Source organism: Mauremys reevesii, linkage group 1 (assembly GCF_016161935.1).
Source record: "Mauremys reevesii isolate NIE-2019 linkage group 1, ASM1616193v1, whole genome shotgun sequence".
Taxonomy (NCBI): domain Eukaryota; kingdom Metazoa; phylum Chordata; order Testudines; family Geoemydidae; genus Mauremys; species Mauremys reevesii.
This window is the reverse complement of record NC_052623.1, coordinates 269772691-269782657: the sequence shown is the minus strand read 5'-3', so window position 1 is coordinate 269782657 and position 9967 is coordinate 269772691. Positions and strand designations below refer to the sequence as shown.

Below are 9967 nucleotides of genomic sequence, written 5' to 3'. Positions count from 1 at the left end.
TATCATAACTAGCTTTTGGTTATGTTTGGGTCTTCTGAAAGCTTTTCTGTTCAGTGATCTTGTAATTCTGTGTCTTAAGCCATAATGGATGTCACTGTTTTTAATTAAATCTGGACTTGTTTAGGAACTCAACAACAGATGCAAAAATCACACACACGCCAAATGCTTTTTCTCATACTAATAACCCTGCAAAATGGAAAGAGATGTGAATTCTTTTTTGCTTAAGAAATATAGTTCTGAAATACTTCTAGTTGCCTTTAAAAAAAATAAAATAAAATAAAGTATGGTTTTGAAAAATTAAGTTTCTTAGCTTGGCTTTGTAACTGAATACTTGTTCATTAAATGAAAACCCTAATGTAAGCACACAGTTTGATTAAATTGCATACAACCTGGACTAAATGCCTGACTAAGGGCTTGTCTTCCCTGCAAAGTTAACTCAAATTAGAGCGCAACTGTTGCCCCTAACCCAGCTCCTGTCCATATACAAAAATTTCTGGCATGAGTGATTGTGCTTTAAATCAAGCAAGTTTGGGAGTATAGGTTGAGCTCAGGTGCTGCTGATGCTCAACCTACTATGCTGTGTGAATGCATATTGAGTCCACTTGAGTACAGTCTCTCTCCCTTTTCCCCCCTGCAGCTGTCTTCCCAAAAGTCCCCAGGGCCTTTGTCTACCTACCTACTCCCTGGTTTTGGACTGGAACTTACTCCCAGACAGTATAAATAGCCTGCTTTGGTGTTCAGACCCCACCTCAGCATGCAGTTTTCTGTACTAGTAATATTTACATAGTACTTCTACTGCCTTCTGATCTGAACAAGTACAGCTGGCAGAGTGGATAAAAATTCACTTTAAAAATGTTTATTTAAACCTGATTAATTTTAAATTATATTTTGTTTGTAAGAAAAACCTCTTTAAAATTGAAATTATGACAACCTGTGTTAAAGCCTGAATTATCATGTTTAAGTACACGTAGCTTCTGATCTTTCTTTGAAAGTCAAACTATTGAATTAGTGGAAGTCACTGTGCTAAACACCTGGAACCAGAACTTGCTGAAGTGCTAAAACATTTGACAGCAGTAGCCTCTTCTGCAGACACAGAATATTTTCTTCATTTCAGTTTATTTAACTAGTTTAGGTCAGTGACTAGCTCATTCCAGTTAAGAAACTAATTGGGAGTTGAAAAAACAGGAAAGCTTGTTTTTGTATCTCAATTTGTGAATAAAAATAAAGGAAGGTGAGATCTAGTTCTAAAATCTTGAAGGATAGGGTGACCAGAAACAATTAATTGAACTAGCTAATCACAGATGCTTGCTTTTTATTAAGTTTTAAACAAACAATTTTTTAAAATGCTGTCTTTGTGAATTTTAATTTCAATTTTCATCCAGGTACAGCTTAATGCAAATCAGGAGTGAAAAAATCTAGTAAATAAGAAATGCATCATTCACCATTTTCTAATATACTAAATATAAATTAAAAATCTGGATAAAGGCATGTTACATACATATTTAAGCAGTTATGTAGTTTGTGTAGGTCAGTCAAAAGAAACACCAAAGTTAGTGTGAAGGCTATACTTAATTGCAAAAAAACATATTTTAATAGATACCACCCAGTGAGAATCAACTTTTCTAAAGGGAAATAAGCGCAAATGCAAAACAAGATTAAAATCAAATATTTAAGTCAAGGTTCTGTTTGCTGATTTAAATAGATATTATAATCAGTGTTTTAAATGGCCTTGATTAAAATAATCTACCCTGGTATTCTGGGAGAGCATACTCCCAGTGGGTGACTAGCTGGCCTGAGGCAGATATCAAAGTTTTTGTGAGGCCAGCAAGACCTAAAATTTTGGGTGTGGGGCCAGAAATAAGTCTCAATGATATCTCCAGGAAGCAAGCTGACAAAGGAATCCACCACATTAGACCTCTGCCAGGGAAAGATCAAATCTCTGAAGAGGCTGTACTACTGGGCAAAGGACTGCAACTCTTGTTCTAGTAACTCCCCTAGAACACCACTGTTCTATGAGGAGTTGGACCAGGAGATTAACAGTACCTCAAGCATGGAGCTCCTGAATACCCCCTTGATATCTCAAGGGTCCTAGGAAATGTACATGGGTGATCAAGGGCTGAGTCAGAGGAACTGGGGGACAATCTCAGCTGAGGGTAGAGATCACCACTTCTAGGTATAGCCTGTCTGACCTCACCCAGCCCTCCCAGGCCCTCTTCAGGGAGGAGATAGAAGAACACATGTGAAAGGATACAGCAGAGGAATCAGCATCAACTCATCTGAGTAAAGTGACTCATCAGTGTTATGGATGAGGAAATATGAGAAAAGGGGGCTGTCCTTATCTGTGTGAGACCACCCTCTTGCTGGAGTGGGAGATGTTGCATGCTGGAGACTGGGCTTTTTATGCAATGCATATTGTTGCTTTACTTTGAGGGCAAAAGAATTTCCCCATTCTGCTCTTTTCCCCTCATGCACATGCTGTCCAATACCGATTCCAAGCAGGGAAGAAAATGTTTTAAACATGCAAGTGGTGACTTATAGTGGTGTATACTGCTGCATGTGTGCAAAATAGGGATTATTACAATACTCCAAACCAAGCGCTGCAGGAGTGGGACAAGCATAGTTGTGGACTCACATATAACTACTTTTTCTCAAGCAAGATAGCATTTTTAGAGGCAGTCAACACTTGAAGACTGGTTTAGGAAACAAATCCACTGCATGGCCTGTGTTGATATTAAGTTCTGAGCATATCTATAAAGTCTCCTGGAAATACAGGTCCAGCTGCTATGGGTGGAAGGGATTGGAGTTGCAAAGACACATCTGGGGAGGTTCTATACTGCTGCATTCTAGTTCAGCATCCTGTTTATAGCGGCCTGAATCTTACTCCACTCCTGGATAATGATGCAAGAAAACTTCTCATGGTATAGGAGCTTCAAACAGTCAGCCAGGTGTGTCAGCAGTGGAAACTTCTCATGTAGGATTGTCAACTTTCTAACTGCAGAAAACTGAACACCCTTGCCCTGCCCTTTCTCCAAGGCCCTGCCCCCATTCACTCCATCCCCCCCTCCCCTTGTCTCTTGCTGTCCCCCACCCATCCTCACTCGCTCATTTTCACTGGGCTGGGGCAGGGGGTTGGAGTGCAGGAGGGAGTAAGAGTTCCAGCTAGGGGTGTAGGCTCTGGGGTGAGGCCAGGGATGAGGGGTTTGGGGTGCAGGAGGAGGCTCCTGGCTGGGGGGTGGGGCTGAGGGGCTTGGGGGAGGAGGTGTGGGGTATGGGCTCTGGGAGGGAGTTTACGTGTGGGAGGAGGTTCCAACCTGGGACAGAGGGTTGGGAGGTGGGAGTGGCTCTGGTAGGGTGACCAGATGTCCCGATTTTATAGGGATAGTCCTGATTTTGGGGTCTTTTTCTTATATAGGCTCCTATTACCCTCCACCCTCTGTCCCAATTTTTCACATTTGCTGTCTGGTCACCCTAGGCTCTGGGCTGGGAATGCGGCTCCAGGGTGGGGCCAGAAATGAAGGGTTCGAGCGGGGTGTGGAGAGGGCTCCATGCTGGGGCAGGGGTAGGGTGACCATATGTCCAGTTTTGGCAAGGACAGTCCCTTTTTTAAGCAGTGTTCTGGCTGTCCTGACTTTTTTGGCAAAAGTGGGCATTTGTCCTTGATCAGCTAGCAAGAACAAACGGGACAAATGCCCACTTTTGTCAAAAAAGTCAGGTGCGAGGGGTGAGCAGCGATGCCAGCCCCCTGCAGGGAGCAAAGGCAGGGCTCGGGTGGGGAGGCAGACAGAGCTTGAGTGAACAGTGATGCCAGCCCCAGTCTTGCACGTCAGGGGTATGCAGGGATTGGACGAGCAGCGACCCCAGCTTCTCAGGGAGAGAGGGTGGGCTCAGACAAGTGACTTGGACCAGCCCCGCATGGGGGAAAGGTGCAGGGGGCGAGGGCTAGCCCCACACAGTGACCCATTTTCTCTTTGGGAAATATGGTCACCTTAGGCAGGGGGTTGAGGTGCGGGAGGGGGCTCAGAGCTGAGGCAAGGGGTTGGGGTGCAGGAGGAGGTGAGGGGTGTGGGCTTTGGGCAGTGCTGACCTCAAGCAGCTCCCAGGAAGTGGCGACATGTCTCTCCAGCTCCCAGGCGGAGGAGCAACCAGGGGGCTCCGCACACTGTCCCCACCCGCAGGCATCACCCCACAACTCCCATTGTCTGCGATTCCCAGTCTTAGCCAACCTACCTTAGCCCTGCTGTGCTGCCACCTGTACTTTTAATGGCCCAGTCAATGCTGCTGACCGGAGCCACCAGGGTCCCTTTTCAGCTGGGTGTTATGGTTGAAAACCGGATACCTGGCAACCCTAACTGTGGATAGGCTTCAACAGGAGAGATTGAGGGAGTCCTACGTCAGAATATCCCTTAAATCAGGCCTTGTCTACACTACAAAGTTTTGTCAGCAAAAGTTATGCCACTTTATTAAAAGCACTTTAATTAAAACTGCTGTTGCATGTCCACACTAGCTCATGTCAGCAGAGTGCATCCACACCAGCAACTCTTGCATTGACACAGAACAGTGCACTGTGGGTAACTAGCCCACTGTGCAGCTGGCCGCAGGGTGCTTTGGGAAGGGTTTGCAATGCCTCATGGGGCAGGTACAGCATCACATGATGCAGGTTTCTTAATCCCATCATTCTAGGGGCATCCTAGTAGATAGTCAGCTGCTTTTTCAACTGAGGAGGGGTGTGTGGGAGGGAGAGGCGAGTGGTGTATCTGGGGTGGGGAAGACAGCAGGCTGACCGACCTATCCTGAAGCAGAGGGAGGGAGCAGGGACACCCCCCCATGTCAGCCCCCAGCTCTGCTCGGCACAGCAGTCTCTCCCGAATCAGCTGGCTCTGCCATAGGCGGCAGGTTTGTATAATTTTTGGTGGGGCCCAAAATGGTGGTGCCCCCCCGCTCCCGCCCTGTAAGCCGATATAAAATGAAGCTACAACGCGTCAGTGCCACAAGATTACAAGGGTCAATTAAAAGTGGAAAGTCAGAAGCAGCACTTGCCTACTTCAACATACAGCATTATATTTTGTTGCATCTGTTGTGATGAAGTGGGAATGTTCTTAATATTTTCTCTGAATACTGTGTGGGTGCCTCAGTTTCCCCTGCAAGATGCCAACTGAAGGTGTTGGGGACAAAGAGATCAGGTGGCCTCCTTGTCCAGAAGAGACACAGAGGCCAGAGGAGGGAGTGTCAGTTTGGAGCTGGCTGGGGAAATTGGGAGAGACCCCACCCCCCAAGATGGACCTGACAGAGGGGTTCTGTTTTCTGTACCAACAAGCTCTGTTTAAACTGTGTTCCCGTCATCTAATAAACCTTCTGTTTTACTGTCTGGCTGAGAGTCACATCTGACTGCAGAGTTGGGGTGCAGCGACCTCTGGTTGCCCCAGGACCAGCCTGGGCAGACTCACTTTGGAAAGTGCATGACGTGGAAGGGCATGCTGAATGCTCCGAGGTCAGACCCAGGAAGGTGTAAGCTTCTTGCCCTGGAGACAGTATGCTCCGAGAGAGGAGGCTCCCCCAGAGTCCTGACTGGCTTTGTATGGAGATGTTCCAAAGCATCACAGCATCCCCTTCCACACCGTGCACTTCCCAGAAGTCCGCACAGGCACTGACACTCCCTCCTCCGGCCTTTGTCTCTTTTCCAGGCATTAGGAGGCCACCTGATCTCTCTGTTCTCCAACACCTTCAGTTGGCACCTTGCAGGGGAAACTGATTTGGGAGAAATGAAGTAAAAGCTGCCCAAACCGAGCTTGAGCACTCCTGAATTTTGAGGTGTTCAAATCTGGAAGGCAGGTGCTGGGGGTGGGAGAGGGCTGTGGGCTCCATGGGGGAGCATGGCAGCAACTGTCTGGAGCTGCATGGAGCCAGATACGCTGGTCTGAGTGGCACAGTAAGCAGTTTGGGGGTTGGAGAAGAGGTAGGGAGTTCCGGGGGGCAGTCAAGGGACAAGGAGCAGGGGGAGTTGGATGGGGCAGAGGTTCGAAGGGGCAGTCAGGGGACAGGCAGCAATTGGATAGGCATGGGAGTCTAAGAGGTTTATCAGGGGACAGGTAGGGGTGCGGTCCTGGGGAAGTTGGGTGGGGTCGCCGGCGGGGGCAGTGGGGGACACGGAGACGGGAGGCTTAGATTGGGGCGGCGGCCCCACGGGGCCGTTCGGGGCTGGGGTCTCGGGAGGGGGTAATTGGGGAACAAGGACCAGTGGGGCTTAGATAAGGGGTGGAGGTTCTGGGGGCAGTTGGGGCAGGGGTCTGGGGAGGGGGCAATCAGCGGACAGAGGCTGGGAGTCAAAGGGCTCTGGGCTGCTGGCAGCCATGGGATCCCAGAGCCCTTTAAATCCCAGCCCGGCTGGGAGTCAGAGGCCTCGGGGCTGCCTGCACCCGCTGGGAGCCCAGAGCCTTTTAAATCCCAGCCGGGCCGGGAACCAGAGGGCTCTGGGCTGCCCACTGCAGCAGGCAGCCCAGAGCCCTCTGATTCCCGGCCGCGGCTAGGATTTAAAGGGCTCTGGGCTGCCTGCAACCGCGGGGAGCGCAGAGCCTTTTAAATCCCAGCCGCGGCTGGGATTTAAAGGGCTCTGGGCTGCCTGCAACCGCGGGGAGCGCAGAGCCTTTTAAATCACAGCCGCTGCCGGGAATCAGAGGGCTCTGGGCTTCCAGCATCAACAGGCAGCCCAGAGCCCTGAGATTCCCGGCCGCGGCTAGGATTTAAAGGGCTCTGGGCTGCCTGCAACCGCGGGGAGCGCAGAGCCTTTTAAATCTCAGCCGCTGCTGGGATTTAAAGGGCTCTGGGCTGCCTGCAACCGCGGGGAGCCCAGAGCCTTTTAAATCCCAGCCGCAGCCGGGAATCAGAGGGCTCTGGGCTTCCCGCTGCAGCAGGCAGCCCAGAGCCCTCTGATTCCCGGCCGCGGCTGGGATTTAAAGGGCTCTGGGCTGCCTGCAACCGCGGGGAGCCCAGAGCCTTTTAAATCCCAGCCGCGGCCGGGAATCAGAGAGCTCTGGGCTTCCCGCTGCAGCAGGCAGCCCAGAGCCCTTTAAATCTCAGCCGCGGCTGGGATTTAAAAGGCTCTGGGCTCCCTGCAAGCGGGAGCCCAGCGCCCTATAACTCCCAGCCGCAGCTGGGAATCAGAGGGCTCTGGGCGGTCTGCGGCGGCGGGCCGCCCAGAGCCCTCTGATTCCCGGCCGCGGCTGGGATTTAAAGGGCTCTGGGCTGCCTGCAACCGCGGGGAGCCCAGAGCCTTTTAAATCCCAGCCGCGGCCGGGAATCAGAGGGCTCTGGGCTTCCCGCTGCAGCAGGCAGCCCAGAGCCCTCTGATTCCCGGCCGCGGCTGGGATTTAAAGGGCTCTGGGCTGCCTGCAACATGGGAGCCCAGAGCCTTTTAAATCCCAGCCGCGGCCGGGAATCAGAGGGCTCTGGGCTTCCCGCTGCAGCAGGCAGCCCAGAGCCCTCTGATTCCCGGCCGCGGCGGGGATTTAAAGGGCTCTGGGCTGCCTGCACCCGCGGGGAGCCCAGAGCCTTTTAAATCCCAGCCGCGGCCGGGAATCAGAGGGCTCTGGGCTTCCCGCTGCAGCAGGCAGCCCAGAGCCCTCTGATTCCCGGCTGCGGCTGGGATTTAAAGGGCTCTGGGCAGCCCTGGCGGCGGCAGCGGCGGGGGGGTGCTCTAAGCAGGGGAGAAAAAACATTGGTGGGGCAGAGCCCCTGCTTGGGATTTATTCATGGGGCTAAAGCCCCAGAGCCCCATATAAGTCGGCGCCTATGGGCTCTGCTTGTGGTACTGTGATTCCTTCTGAGTTCCGGGAGCGGCATCCTGAGCAGCTCTGTGCGCTCTCTGTGCTAAGGAATGTCAAAGCAGCACAGCAGTCGTGTCTATCCCCTGTCCCCCAGCAAGCCACCGTGCTCCTGGAACAGGTCAGAAAAGGAGCATTCTATGTTAATGATTTGCTCTTTGTTCCTGGAGCAGAGCAGCACGCTCAGCTTTCTGATACTTCTCAGAGCTTTGAAAGGGGAGGGGTGAAAACCTACAGGGCAGCGGAGATCAAAACAGTGAGCATCAGGGGCGGCTCTAGGCATTTTGCCAGCACTGCAGGCAGGCTGCCTTCGGCGGCTTGCCTGTGGAGGGTCCGCTGGTCTCGCGGTTTCGGCGGACCTCCCTCAGCTTTGAGGACTACAGTGTTGTTCCTGTGATTTTTCTAGGTTTCTAAAAGTTAGGTGTTGTAATGCTGATCATCATGGTATCTAAGTCCTTTTGTGAAGCCCATTCTATCTATAACTTAACCCTGAGAGGATTTAAACCCCTTTACTGGGCTGAGAAAAGCCCTTCTTATTGGGACGGCCTGAGGAGTCAGACTTAGAGATTGGAGCTAACACTTGTGGTCTATTAGAGGGCTAGATGCTGGATCCAACAGCTGTACCTCATGAGTGAGCTTATAAAATGTTTAGGAGTGCAGTGGACTAGGAAAGAGTAGAGCTCCTTTCCACTCAGGAATGATCATAGGCTGGGGACAGATTAGATCTTTCTCTTTATTCCGCTAGACAAAGAAGGGTTGGGATTATGGCCACCCTGCCAAAGGAGGGTTGGGGTCACTCTGCCAAGAGGGGAAATCTTGGTTGACTGTTTGATTAAACCACCTTGTCAAGTTGTCAGAAGGCAATTTGGTACAGGAAGTTGTTGTTCTGTGAGTGTATTTTGTTTTTCTTTTTATTCTTGGTTAAAGGGTGACCCTGGACCCGTTTCTAAGTGGTGAAGCTGGGCTTGCAAATACAGCCTAGAAAATATGGAAAAGGTGTTGGACAGGGACAAAGCACAAAAGGGAATACAGAAGCATAATTGTACTAAATGGGGAAGGTGGTCATGGGCAAAAAGGAATATTGCCTGGCTTGAAAGTAAGGAGGACTAGGCACCCAGTTGGTATTGCCAACTAATTTATTGGTGCTTCTCTTAAAGCTCCAGCTCCTGGAGGCTCGTGATTAGATGAAACCTCAGCTTAATTTAAAAAAATCTAGTCCTCATGGTTGCAGAGAAAAGCGAGAAAATCTGAACCACATGCATCCTAAAGGTTTAAAAATCAGAAAGCAAAATAAGACATCCTACATCTACTGTTTTTAAATCTGTTTGGGCCTGACTCATGACTCTTGAACACCTGGAGTTGGCACCCTTTTCCTCCCCTTTCTTCCCCATTTACTGATACCACAACTCTCTCCTATACAGGGATCCCCCAAACTGTTGCTCCTACCTGTCTCTCCAACAAGTGGCCTGTTCTTTGTCATTGTAAATCTGGTCAAGCTAATTTCTGATCTTGAAGGCAGGAGGGTTTTTTCATCATTGCCAACCCAAAATGCTTAAAAATCACAAGTCTGCCCCTTCTCCCACAAGAATAGGCTTAAGCTCCCCTCCCCCCAACATTTTGTATTTAATACTCTTAGGGTACGTCTTCACTAACCGCGGCAGGTAGCAATCGATTTCTCGGAGATCGATATATTGCATCTCATCTAGACACGATATATCGATCCCCGAACGTGCTCATGTCGACTCCGTAACTCCACCAATGCAAACGGCGGTAGCGGAGTCGACATGGGGAGCCGCGGACGTCAATCCCGCGCCGTGAGGACGGTAAGTAATCCGATATAAGATACTTCGACTTCAGCTACGTTATTCACGTAGCTGAAGTTGCGTATCTTATATAGATTTCCCCCCGTAGTGTATACCTGCCCTTATTTGCCTTCTGTTTTTTGAGCTAGTAAGGCACACCTGCATCATCTTTTCAAGCTCTTCTCTGCAACCCCAACTTGAGAATTAAAATGAAAGCTTGAGATACCACCTAACTATAAGCTTCCAAGTGCAGGGCTTTTAAGAAGCACTTAATATTGTGGCAGTTCATAAAATTGAGAATTGGTAACTTTTGGGGGGGTGCACCGTGCAATTCTGGGGCTGGTTGCA

General features: G+C 50.2%; 1 protein-coding gene across 1 annotated transcript in view; it reads left to right on the top strand.

The window, feature by feature from the left end:
• Nucleotides 1-7812: 7812 nt before the first annotated feature.
• Nucleotides 7813-9967, top strand: part of SLC25A17 (solute carrier family 25 member 17) — a 73027-nt gene continuing 70872 nt past the window's right edge. The window contains exon 1 of the mRNA XM_039489551.1: nt 7813-7938. The gene's annotated coding sequence lies outside the window, so the exon portion shown is untranslated. The remainder of the gene's footprint in view (nt 7939-9967) is intronic.